A 15,062-nucleotide genomic window follows, 5' to 3' on the forward strand; every position below is an offset into this window, starting at 1 on the left:
TTAGCTTGACGTGTATATACCCGCACATGTTTATAAAATTATGTAATCATGTGTATATAAATTTAATATTTTGATTATTCTTTCGGCTATGTATTTGTAAGTTTGTTGTGTTCATGTGTCTATTTGCGCCTTCGGGTTAACTGCTATATTATAACGGAACAAAAAATTCATGTGACCAGTATTTTCCCATGGTTTTTGAGTCTCTATACAACTATACAAGACTACACTTGACTAAAGTATAAAAATTTTTGATAATATAATTTTTCATATTTATTTATTCCATTTTATTTAACAGAATAAATTATTTACTTTAATTATTACATTAAAAACAACTAGTAACATTGTTTTTCAATATTAACCAGCCATGCATTTTAATATGATATGCCTGCAAGCTGATATAATCATCCTATTGTTGCGACATTAAAATAAAAAATAATGTACGTATGAAATATAAAAAATTCACGAGTAAAATAATTTTTTTTCTTCTCTCTATTATCACAAAATTATCATTTACACTTTGTGTAAATAAAAAAAAAAAATTTGGCTTATGCAAATATTTTACTTTTCTTTTTTGTTTAATGAATTTTTTATTAATTCAAATTTTCATTTATTAAAAATAGTCATAATAATGCTTCAGCTAATACGCTGTATTTTCATAGTTGATATGCCCGGAAACAAATGACCGGTAGCTGTGTAGCTGTATATGGTTGAAATATATATATGCACACTTATAAGCATATTACTTTGTTAAATGAAAACAACCATATCATATATGCATTCACTGCATACCACATTTACCAAAAAAAAAGAGGAAAAAAAAAAATGCCGGCTAAAACGTTTTCCGGAATCACATATGAAAATTGTACTTAGTTTATTTATAACTGTGTGTGTTTTAAATACAAAAATTAAATGAAAATAATCCCAAGTGAAAATGTAGATGTAAAAATATTATAGTGACTGATCATACATTTTTAAAAAAGTTTATTTTATCTAATTTGCCTGATGAAATTCACAAGAGTTACATGTATTCATGTGGAATCTTTGGAATTTCCTGCTACGTTAGAAACAGAAAGAAAGAATAATGTTTACACATGCATATTTTCTCATTTAATTTTTTACATATATGATCTTCATATTATTATATGTAGTATGGTAAAAATATTGAAGACTTCCAAGTCCTAAAAATATATAAAATTACATTTGCGTAGGTAACATTGCAATGTGCAAAAGATGATAAAAAAGAAAAAAAATTGCGTGGTATTATTTGGTTATGCCAGTCACGTGTTAGCCTTTAAAGGCAAGGTCTTTACCCGCCAATTTGACGGCAGTACCTCTCGACGCGCTTGAATAGGACTTGGTGAAAATACCAACGAAAGCAGTATAACCCGGGCTAACTCTGGGTAAACGACCGAAAGTCCTAACGAGCTGCAACGACTAGCTCAGTACGTGCCATCGTTGAACGTCTCATAACTTGAGATCTGTCCGGGAGCTTCTGCAGTTTCCTTGTGTTTCTTGTGTGCACAGTTGATGAAGATAATAAGAGATAGATAGATATAGGTAAATAGAGAAAGAGAAAGAATAAAAACAAAAAAAGCTCTCATATATATATAGAGAAAGATATGCATATATGCATGTGCGAAACGAAAGATCTTGCAGGACCGGTCCCGGACACTGTCCTCAGTATCTCTTTATTTTTATCGGTATATACTACGTTACAGTTTCAACCCAGAATTAATTCGTTCGCAAGACACACGAGAAGGTAGTTCGATATAGTTTTTTTTTTTTTTTTTTATTTTTTTTTTCATTTTTCAAATTTTATTATTATTTTTTTTATTTTATTTTTCGCTGTGGGTGGATATAAACAGAAGCAAAATGGGAGGTGCTCGAGGTTGGTTAGTTGGTTAGTTATTTTACATCGAACATTGTATAGTTATATTCTGAAAATAAAATTTAAAAATAAACGAGCTTGCACGATGTATATTACTTGGCGCGAAAATACACATTGCCAATATACCAACAGTCATTTAATTAATATATTTGATGTATTATAATTTTTTTCAAAATGTAATATAAATTATGTCAATTTTTTTTTACAATAGAACAATTTTACAATATTGAATTAATATGAAAATCCTATATAGAACTAGTGACATCAATTTTATTTCATGAATAAGAAATTTTGAGTCTTCTGATCCGGCTTGAAAATGCTAGTGCACTAGTCATCCGGATAAGCCGTCTGTCAATGGACTTTAATCATAGACTCTGTCATCCAGGGTATATGTGTGTCTATTTTTTTTTCTTTGTGTGCGTGTATGTCCCAGGTGGTCATATGTTGTATTACATAAATATATATATATAAATCTAAACAAATAAAATATAAAAAAAAAAAAATTCCAATATATGTAGCACGGGGGTGAAAAAGCTGCCGGGCAAAAGAATAAAATATTGAAAATAACAATGATCAGTTTTGTGAATCAGACTGGTGACGATAAGCCGGATGACACGTACTAAGCAAAACGGCCCCAAGTGCTTTTCAAGTAAAAATGTCCTTCAACCACAAGAAATACGGTTTATCGAAAATATCGATAAGAAATACGTTATTGATGTGATCCATTACTTTAGCTACAGTGTTTTGCTAGAAATATCTTGGTACCTGGTGAAACACCAAGGGAATTCATAATCAGTATTTTCTTGTTATATATTATGCATGTGCGAATATTTTTGTGTAAATTTTGGTATTTGTCTGACAATCGGTCACATTGAAAACACGTCATGTGCATCAAAAAAAATTTGATAAAACAATTTTTCTACACTGTTACGTTTTTTGAAAAGATAATATAGCTACGCGCGCCTGTATCTATACCTTCTACAAGGTTCGTTTTTCATTGATTTTATAAACACAAGGATTATCATAAAAAAAAAAAAAAGAATGAATAAATTGACGAAAAATTTTTTAAATTTATTTATTTACACATAAATCACACATAATTCACACGTAATTTTTAGTCTAATAACATCAAGATTGAATGTTTACTGAAAAAGTTGTGCAACCTTTATATCTTAATTTAAAAATAAAATATAAAAATTAGAAAAAATTTTTTTTTTCAAATTTATATTTCCCCACATAAAAAACACAAAATTCGCACAAAATTTTGAGCCCAATTGCATCAAGATCTAATAATTATTAAAAAAGTTGTGCTAGCTTAATACGCCAATTTTAAAAAAAAAATGTAAAAAATAAAAAAAAAATTTTCTTTCAAATTTATTCTTTCACACATAAAAAACACATAATTCGCACGAAATTTCAAGCCCAAGTGCATTGAGATCCGATGATTATTGAGAAAGTTGTGCTAGCTTAATATTTGAATTTTTAAAAAAAATGTAAAAAATAAAAAAAAAATTTTGTTTTTCAAATTTATTCTTTCACACATAAAAAACACATAATTCGCACAAAATTTTAAGCCCAATTGCATCAAGATCTAATAATTATTAAAAAAGTTGTGCTAGCTTAATACGCCAATCTTGAAAAAAAAATGTAAAAAATAAAAAAAAAATTTTCTTTCAAATTTATTCTTTCACACATAAAAAACACATAATTTGCACAAAATTTTCAGCCCAAGTGCATTGAGATCCGATGATTATTGAGAAAGTTGTGCTAGCTTAATATTTGAATTTTTTTAAAAAATGTAAAAAATAAAAAAAAAATTTTTTTTCAAATTTATATTTCCCCACATAAAAAACACATAATTCGCACAAAATTTTAAGCCCAATTGCATCAAGATCTAATAATTATTAAAAAAGTTGTGCTAGCTTAATACGCCAATTTTTAAAAAAAAATGTAAAAAATAAGAAAAAAATTTTCTTTTAAATTTATTTCTTCACACAAAAAAAACACATAATTCGCACGAAATTTCAAGCCCAATTGCATCGAGATCCGATGATTATTGAGAAAGTTGTGCTAGCTTAATATGTCAATTTAAAAAAAAAATGTAAAAAATAAAAAAAAAATTTTTTTTCAAATTTATTTCTTCACACATGAAAAACACATAAATCGCACAAAATTTTAAGCCTAATTGCATCAAGATCCGATGATTATTGAAAAAGTTGTGCTAGCTTAATATTTGAATTTTAAAAAAATTAAAAATTTCTTTCAAATTTATTCTTCACACATGAAAAACACATAATTCGCACAAAATTTTAAGCCCAATTGCATCGAGATCCGATGATTATTGAGAAAGTTGTGCTAGCTTAATATTTGAATTTTAAAAAAAAAATGTAAAAAATAAAAAAAAAATTTTCTTTCAAATTTATTCTTTCACACATAAAAAACACATAATTCGCACAAAATTTCAAGCCCAATTGCATCGAGATCCGATGATTATTGAGAAAGTTGTGCTAGCTTAATATTTGAATATAAAAAAAAAAATGTAAAAAATAAAAAAAAAATTTTTTTTCAAATTTATTTCTTCACACATGAAAAACACATAATTCGCACAAAATTTTAAGCCTAATTGCATCAAGATCCGATAATTATTGTAAAAGTTGTGCTAGCTTAATATTTGAATTTTTAAAAAAAATATAAAAAATATTTCAAAAAATTTTCTTTCGAATTTATTTCTTCACACATAAAAAACACATAATTCGCACGAAATTTTGAGCCCAATTGCATTAAGATCTGATGATTATTGAGAAAGTTTTGCTAGCTTAATATTTGAATTTTTAAAATGTAAAATAAAAATTTTTTCAAATTTATATTTCCACATTCACTATAATTATTCAATAAATTTAAAATACGTAAATAATTTTAAAAATTTAAATTTATTTCTTCATTATTAACACATAATTCGTAACAAAAATTTTAAGCCCAATTGCATCAAGATCTAATAATTATTAAAAAAGTTGTGCTAGCTTAATACGCCAATTTTAAAGAAAAAATGTAAAAAATAAGAAAAAAATTTTCTTTTAAATTTATTTCTTCACACAAAAAAAACACATAATTCGCACGAAATTTCAAGCCCAATTGCATCGAAATCCGATGATTATTGAGAAAGTTGTGCTAGCTTAATATGTCAATTTAAAAAAAAAATGTAAAAAATAAAAAAAAAATTTTTTTTCAAATTTATTTCTTTACAGATGAAAAACACATAATTCGCACAAAATTTTAAGCCTAATTGCATCAAGATCCGATGATTATTGAAAAAGTTGTGCTAGCTTAATATTTGAATTTTTAAAAAAAATATAAAAAATATTTAAAAAAATTTTCTTTCAAATTTATTTCTTCACACATAAAAAACACATAATTCGCACGAAATTTTGAGCCCAATTGCATTAAGATCCGATGATTATTGAGAAAGTTGTGCTAGCTTAATATTTGAATTTTAAAAAATGTAAAATAAAAAATTTTCTTTCTTATTATTTCACACATAAAAAATAATTCTGCACATAAATTTTTCCCAATGCATCAAGATAATAAAAAAAAAAGTTGTAGCTTAATACGCCAATTTTTAAAAAAAAATGTAAAAAATAAAAAAAAAATTTTTTTTTAAATTTATTTCTTCACACATAAAAAAACACATAATTCGCACGAAATTTCTAGCCCAATTGCATCGAGATCCGATGATTATTGAGAAAGTTGTGCTAGCTTAATATTTGAATTTTTAAAAAAATATTTTAAAAAATTTTCTTTCAAATTTATTTCTTCACACATAAAAAACACATAATTCGCACAAAATTTCAAGCCCAATTGCATTGAGATCCGATGATTATTGAGAAAGTTGTGCTAGCTTAATATTTCAATTTTTTAAAAAAATGTAAAAAATAAAAAAAAAAATTTTTTTCAAATTTATATTTCCCCACATGAAAAACACATAATTCGCACAAAATTTCAAGCCCAATTGCATCGAGATCCGATGATTATTGAGAAAGTTGTGCTAGCTTAATATTTGAATTTTTTAAAAAAATGTAAAAAATAAAAAAAAAATTTTCTTTTAAATTTATTTCTTCACACATAAAAAACACATAATTCGCGCAAAATTATGAGCCCAAGTGCATTGAGATCCGATGATTATTGAGAAAGTTGTGCTAGCTTAATATGTCAATTTTAAAAAAAAATATAAAAAATATTTGAAAAAATTTTGTTTTTGAATTATTTCTTTACACATAAAAAACACATAATTCGCACAAAATTTTGAGCCCAATTGCATTAAGATCCGTTGATTATTTAAAAAGTTGTGCTAGCTTAATATGTGAATTTTTTAAAAAAATGTAAAAAATAAAAAAAAAAATTTTCTTTCAAATTGATCTTTTCACACATGAAAAACACATAATTCGCACAAAATTTTAAGCCCAATTGCATCAAGATCTAATAATTATTGAAAAAGTTGTGCTAACTTTACTTGTCAATTTAAAAAATAATATCAAAAAAAATTTTGTTTACTCGCTCTTTTTTTTTTGTTTTTTCGTTGCTAACGAAATAAATAAAAAAATAATAGAAAAAGGCAAACAGAAAGAAATTCGTATGAAAGTAAGTGAGAAAAAAACAATGACCAATCAAATGTCCGGAAGACCGATGATGTTTGTTTTTTTTATATTAGGAATTTATTGACATAAGATTATAGAAGAAAAATGATGGAACAAGTATGTGTTAACATATGTTAAAACCATCACAACGCGTGGTTGAAAGATTGATCGATTTGGCTCTCAAGTTGACATTTGCACGAATCATTTTGCTCGATATTTCAACATAAGTTATCCAGATTAAATTTTCTATCATATGAAATTTCAATTTCATTAATGTTTTATTCCCAAAATTAAATTATAAATTACATATCCATCGAAAATTGACATGTATGTATCAATTATAAAATAGTCCGTAAGATCAAACCTATATAGGTGTGAATATTTTATATATGTATACAATCCAGTAAAATCATTATTTTATTTTCATCTTTCAAAGAAATAAATTAAGCTTAATTTCTTTTTTTTTTTCAACATAAATTCTATTCTTATTTAAATTTCATACACTGAGAGATATCCTGAAAGTCAGTAATATAAAAAATCAATTTTAATTAGTTACATAAATAATTTATCTGAATTTGAAGATTCTTTATCCATTTGTATAATGACATTAAATTTTAATTGATTTCATAAATTTAAAATACAAATTATAAAGAATTTTTTTTTTTTTTAATTTTTAATTTCCTTAAATATACCTATATGAAAATAAATTTCCATTCGTTATTCATATATTCTTATATTTTAAATTTTTTAAATTTCCAAATATTCAATACAAAAAGTTGATATTATTTTCAAAAAAACTTAATCTTTTTAATGTCAAAATGTCAATATTATTATGTCCTAAATATATTGAGACTCGGCGAATTTCAAGTGTCAAGAATTATATTGAAATTCTATTTATGTTTATATGTAATATGTACATGAATGTGCATCAAATGGGCTTTCAATGTGACTAACGTCAGTGTTGACTGTTGAGTTGACACATCTCCTGAAACATGTAAACCCGCAACCAAAGCAAAAACTGTCAAAAACTATCGATAAAGTTTTATGTACATATTATATTATTATAAAAAAAATTTTTGCAAATTATACAGAATGGTCAAGAAACATCTCTATACAATTATTTATTCTAAAATATTTTATTTTAAAATTTTGTCTTCTGCTATGCATATATTGCGTATATATATGTTGTATAATTTTATGAACTTTATATTTTCCATGTGACGTTGATTCGTACCAATTGAATTAAAATAAATGTCAAAGCGAGAAACACAAATTGCTAAGAGAGTTGTACAAGAAAGTGTGTATATTACTGCTTGTTTTTCCCTGGGGTTTACATTTATGCACGGAAGCAAACATTAGTTTAGGTTTGCTCAGGGCACGTCCAGTTTGCGTAATATCAAAACCCGACAAAAAGGTGTTTACCAAAATTATGCCCACGGGAATGGGGTAGTATTGCGAAGGGCCATGACCCTTAGCAATTTAGTAACACAACCAGTATTTCTTTGTTTATTTTTCAGTCAAATATTATTCATCAGCTTTTTTATTTACATATGTTTATTATAAACCATATATAGTTATTTTACCAACGCATATAATTTTTTAGCATTTACTTTATTATATTTATACTTCGAATCTTTCTATATAGGCAAATTCATATGTTGATTAAAAAAAAAAAAAAGGTTTAATATAAAATTTATTAATAAAAGTTTTCCGCAGTTAAAGTAAATATTTGAAAAAAAAAAAATAAAAATATTGGTTTTAGTATACATAGAATAAAAAAAAAATAAAAGTATAATGATAAATTCATAATATTTGTATGTCGTTTTATGACAATTTAATAATGTTGAAAAAAAAATATACGAGGTTATTTTTAGAGAGAGTTAGATTGTATATTTTGACATAGGATGACCTGAGTAAACTCTCTACTCTATACATTACGACATTTATTGATGTTGTTAGAAAATATATTTATTCTTAAACACGAGACTAAATTGACATGAGAATCGTGACAAATTTCTGAGGAAAGTGATTAAGAGAGGATGAACGGATGTCCTGAGGTGGCAAAGCAATATGAAACCAAAAAGCTGATCCACTCTCGTATATCTTGACCTACCGCACACGTACACCGAAAGAATTATGGGGATGTGGAGGAAGGCATATTTTCCAGTTTATCTTTTTTTTTTTTTTCATTTTATTTTTACCGTGGGTTTGGTATTTTGTAATAGGTCATAGGGTCAGTCAAGCAAATACAACTTTACTATATATATTTTTTATATTTTTATTATTGTTCTTTTTTGTTTTTTTTTTTTATTCTTTTTTCAGTCTGTTTTATTTATGTCATTTTTTTAAAATTTCTTGTTCACTTTTTTAATAGCAAAATATACATATGCAGTATATGCAGCATAAACTCGGGTCAAAGAGACACTATATTTATTTATTTATTTTTTCTCACCCTTTTTTTTTTTGGTAATAATTTTATGCATAGAGAGACATAGTTTCATATGTATTTCTTTGTCGTATATTATTATCACATATTATAATTGGTTCGTTATAACAGAATGACGCATGGAAAATCATAATTACATATTACTAAACAAGTTAGATGTAAAAATAAAAAAAAAATCTAGATAAAAACAGACAGTGATGATGATGTTGATATTTATATGAAAAAGAATAAAAAATTTAAAGTTTTTTTTAATATATTAAAATATATTTATGTCGCTATTTAAATTTATTTATTCATAAATAAAAATATTGTATTAATTTTATGATATATTTAGTGAAATTTTTCATACACATGAGTCGGTCGAATTCTAATCATTTTGATAGAACGTTTCCTCACCCAGAAGGTTGACTGTCACTTAATAAAATGTCCGCCACTTGGAATCAACGATAATCACCGGGTCCGTCTGATTTGAGAGACAGGCGTTTTACCGTTTAGACGGTTATATAGCCCAGTATGTAATTTGAGTCGGCATCAAAACGACCCGAGTCCTACTACCATCACCCTCTTTATATATATCACACACGGACATTGTAATTTTTATCTCTTTATATGTATATAAATGACATACATTCTCACATAGTTTTTCTGAAGATTGACGTATTTAAAAACCGTGAATAACTTTTTTTTTTTTTATATCAAGATTACACACCGTGACAAACATAATCGATCGTCACACACGTGCGTCTCTATACCTCAATTCACGTATATATAAAGAAGAAAAAATAAAAAAAATTCTAATATATTTATTACTATAAATATAGGTTTGTAAATTTTATTTTTAGATAAATTTGAATTCATTATTTATATTTTTTTTTAAAGATAAAAATTAATTTAAATATAACCATTTTTATTTTAATTTTTTTATATAACCGCAATAAAAAATCAATGTTTGACACCTGGAAAGAAATTTATTGAGAAAAAAAAAATAAAATAAAAATATATAATTTTTTTTGTGAAGAGCTTTAGATATGTATTTTTAGATTCAATATTGAAAAAAAATCCCTTATATGCTGAGTGAAAAATTCACGTGATCTATTGAAAACCAGAATATGGATATATATTTCTCTACAAAAGAGCAAAAAGAAAAAAATTTTTTTTTCATTGTGTATGATGTTGTGTGTCTCTCTCTTTCCTTCTCAAAAACGTTCAAGAAATAACTGCAGCACAAGCTCTTCAAGGACAGGGTGGAGTAAGGTGGTAGATGAGAACTACCATGAGGATTTTACCACGAGAGCGAGTTAGTTATATTTATATTTATTTATTTATTTATATATATAAAGAGAAAGAAAAAAAGAAAGAAAAAACCAGCGAGAGGATAGATGAGGTGAGAGAAAAAAGGATCGAACTACGACGATGAGGGATCAACATGCCGTACTTGGTATATCTACCATTTCGCACGTATCCGGTGCCGTTATCCCCATTGAAATATGCCAGCCAGCTGAAAACATTGAGACATATCCCTTGTTGTCCCTGTCACCGTCAGGACCCACCCTATCGTTTTTATTCATTCATGTACATTTATTACGATGGAAAAATATTTGAAGCTCGTGAACGTAGCCAAAAATGGTCTCTTACTATTGTTAATACGTCTCTTTTGGTCATACTTATACCTATACCTGATTCAAAATATTTTGTATTGCTCAATGCAACTGGTCCCTATTTAAAATTTTCACGCTATTGACACCAAATTCTATTATTCATCAATAGAATCCATTTTCAAATATATATATATATATACTCAAATGAGAAAAAAAAAAAAAATTGATAAAGAAGAAAAAAAAATAATAATAATAAGAAATGATGATGCGGAGATCGTACTTTGGTTGCTCATATTTCGTGGTAAATATTTGCCTTTGGTTTACTGTTTTCATTCAAGTTTGTATATATACACACATCAAATTCACTGTCTGGATTAGAAAAAAAATGTGCGCATATATTTTGAAACACGAGACATATTGTGTAAGATATTTTGACCTTAATATTTTGAGATTTTTATCGATCGACATTGTATACATGTTTTTTTATTTTTTAAAACTTTTGTATATGAATATGTTGATATGTGCAGTATATATAAATCAGGTTGTTTGTGGTTTCGCATTTCCGATAATGATGAACGTGCAGATGTTGACCAGGTGGCGCTGGTTAATAATGTTGCGCATATATATCAAGCATCCTCTTGAGATTTTCCGCAGGTGTCACAAGTTATGGTGTGGACAATGTATCTGAGTCAAGACACTGGAAATTCTAGAATTCCTTGAGGTAAACCATGTTGCAAATTCTCACTTGAATGACAAAGCTTCCTTGAATTGTAGAATTCAAATGTTATTTCAGTAAATCGATATACCAACATATCGACCGATAGTATTAGCTAAATTTAACCATAAAAAATTCCAAATAAATATAATTTTTTCATTATAAATTATTGATTTTATTTGTAATATAAATTTTTTAAATATTCAAGACTACAGTAAAAATTTTAAAAGATGAAAATAATTAAAAAATAGCTCGAAAAATTTTATCCACATTTTAAAAAAGATATCAAAGTAAAATAATAAATTGAAAAAAAATAAAATAATTTATCAACATCCTGCTGTGCTGACGACATGTTTTTCCGTTTTATTTTTTACATCTTTCATTTTTTTTTTATTGTAGGAATACTGAATAATCCAATATATATTCATAATGGAAACCGGAAAATGTGAAAACGATAGTCCAAACATGACCCAACTAAAATGTTTCATTTTTTTTTAATAATAATTCTTTAAATCTCTCTTGGGTGTACTCTTAAAAGCCATTTAATATCCTCGCGGGTTCTTCTTCTCCACTGTCTGAATGATTCAGTATTAATGCAACACAATGGCAAAGAAATTGGCTTTTCGAATAGGATCACCCGTTGAGCGTTCGCGCGGCCAAACTGTAGGAGGTCATTCTTTTTTATTTCACACACATTGAACATTCCAGTATACACATGTATCTATATTTATAAATGTTATTTTTATCATTTGGATAATATACTTTTGAAAATTGCATGCATGCAGCAATGCGACATCTATTTGAGCCATTTAGTCAACGGAATGGTTTAGCCGACGACGACAAAGAAAAAAAAAAAAAAATGACAATTCATTGAGAATGTCAGCCGAATAAATTTTCATTCAAGGTTGCAAGGTGTCGAGAGACAATTTACCCTTTTGTTTTGCATTTTTATATTTTTTTTCTGGATGATCAAAGAGATATAGAGGCGTTGCTTGCGAATGAGAAGCAAAGAGAAGCTGGTCCCAAATAAATGCATGGAATTTTCGGGATTCATGGTCTCACGCGTTGTCTAAACTAGTCTCTTTTGGTATCAAAAAAGGGAGTGTCAACAGCAATAGTAGCTGACGATCAACACGCTAAATAAATCGAAAGGTGCAAGCAAAAGAGTTTCTCAGTGTCAAGTTTTTTAAAAAAAAATGATAGAATGACGAAAAAATACTGCATATATACGACCTCATCTTTAGAATTTTATCATTCCATTCCATTTAGTTAAACTTTTGTCGAATATATATAAATGCTTGCCAAGCAAAAAGTTTATTTTTTTTTTATTCATTTTTTGTTGACAATAATAAAATTTTTGCCAAACGCTATTTGGGGATATATATCTCTAGAGACATAAAATTTAACCATAGAAGAGGAGAAAATTTTTCTTCATCGACAGACAACTGACAAAAGTTATAGACGGATGTTGGACTTTCTCACCATTTGCCAGACTCGACTTGGACTCTTGAGTGGAACTACAATCGTTCCCTAGAGAACCCTTTTCGTGATATAATGAGACACCCGAGGCTGAATCGATAAAAAATTACTTGAATTCAAGAAGCCGCATACAATCTTGGATTGAAGATGATTGTTACTGAAAAAAAAAAAACAAAAAACAAAATGAAATAAATAAATATACATCCATAAAAATAAAGTAATAAAGCGAAAAATAATAAATTTCAAATATAAATTAATAAAATACATAAAGTTAAATGAATTCATCATGAGTTTGCGTCTTTATCATGATATTTAAATCACTTTTACATATATATATATAACGATCCCATTATATTTCGGGGGTAATATCGATGAATAATAATGATTAATAATTCACAACGATAAAAATTAACTAACGCATATCGAAAAGTCGCCAAAGTAAATTATATCTTTACTGACTATCTTATACTTGAGAAGAAAACCGGTCGTGTCTCATAAATTAAATTCACCAAACTGACCATGCAATATTATTTTTTTTTTTTTATATTATTATTACCATCCAATTTTTTTCATGTTTATTTCTTTTTTATTTTCATGCGAATATATATATATATAGACACACTCTATAGAAACGAGCATCGACTGTCCTTTGTGTCTCATAAACTCATTCAACAACCGATAAAGATTAAACGACTATTACACCGCATTTATACGCAGCATTAAAAAAGTAAAATAAAAAAAAAAAACTTTAAACTATAAAAAGGTCCCATCTCTTTTGTGAATAAAAAATTATTTGAATCATAAATAAAAATATTTTGCATACTATATAAACGATAATAAATATGTATATAGAAATTGGTAACATATAAGACAATCATAAAGAATGCCATAAAAAAAAAAAAAGTGACAAAAGCAAATTGATATTAATGGGTAATATTTAATAAGGTATTTTATGTAAACAAAACGAGACATAAAATCGTTGATCATTGTTCGTGACGTTAAAAACGCCCACAAGAGGGTATTTAGAAAGAGAAAATATCTGTGCAGGCGTGTCATGAGGCATTTAGAAAAAGGCATTATATATGGATGTATAAGAAGGTGGAATAATCGTCAGGCTATAATGACCTTAAGATATCGAATAAACGTCTCAAGAGTCAATTGTTATCCTATCATGGTGGTTGAGGGAGTTCAGAAATTGAACGACTCAACTATGGATGATTTCATTGGAGTTTAATTGTCGACCTCATTTTCAATCTTTTATTGAAATGTCAACGTCTCAGCTGTACTGTGTATGTGTATATGGATCTACAGCCTTAGTGCGTAAATAAGTGAGAACATTTATTATAATTGTTTTTTTTTTTCCTTTCATACATCAATTTTTTCAAAGGTGTATTATATTTATAGATATAGCGTGAATATGATGAAATACCAAGCAGGATTATACGTTGTTTTCTCACTCAATCTTCTATTGTATTACCACGACACCTTTATCTTGACTACCTACATATATTTATATTTTTCATCTACCTACCTACCATATATATGTCAACTATTTTTATTGTCTATATGTCTATATGACTCTTGACTTTATAAATCATGGACCAAGATGAGTTGTCCATTCGTTTCTTCGTTGTTTGTTGTATATTATTCGTCATCATTCTGTTGTTTTCTTTAGTTCTATTCATTTTTTTTTTTTTTCCTCTGGGCACATATTCAAATGATAAAAAAAAAAAAATTGTGAAACAGTGTGCTTTCATGTCAATGCCGGCGTGAGATGAATGATTACAGTGGTCTACACAGTTCCATTGCACTGATAAAAATGCCAGAAGGAAGATTTTATCCCTTTTGTAAATTTCTGACACGAGTATTACAGTCCAAGCACTACACTTATACATGCAAACATATGCATCAAAAAAAAAGAAAAATATATATATATACGCATATATGCCTGAGGGACACATGATGATGATCGTTCAAGATTACACAAGCCTTAGGCATATATATATTTATATATGTTGCAGAAGCATATGAAACCCCGAAAGAAATTTTCAAGAAATGTGCATTGAAAAATATAAGGATCCTTGCATATCCATTTGTATATGTATAGGCGTGTGTCTGTGATGTTTTGTATATACACATGCGATGAGTGAATATAGTAGTTTTTTTTTTTTTATTATTTTCTTTTGGTTTTGTTTGTTCGATGGATCGAAAACGTGTGTTTTTGTTTCCTAGGGCACGAGAACTCAAAATTATAGGGTGAAGAGTGATTGAGGGAGGTATTCTGTCTCTCGCCTTGGGTCCGAAA

Source organism: Aphidius gifuensis, linkage group LG5, assembly GCF_014905175.1.
Source record: "Aphidius gifuensis isolate YNYX2018 linkage group LG5, ASM1490517v1, whole genome shotgun sequence".
In the NCBI taxonomy this organism is placed as follows: Eukaryota; Metazoa; Arthropoda; class Insecta; order Hymenoptera; family Braconidae; genus Aphidius; species Aphidius gifuensis.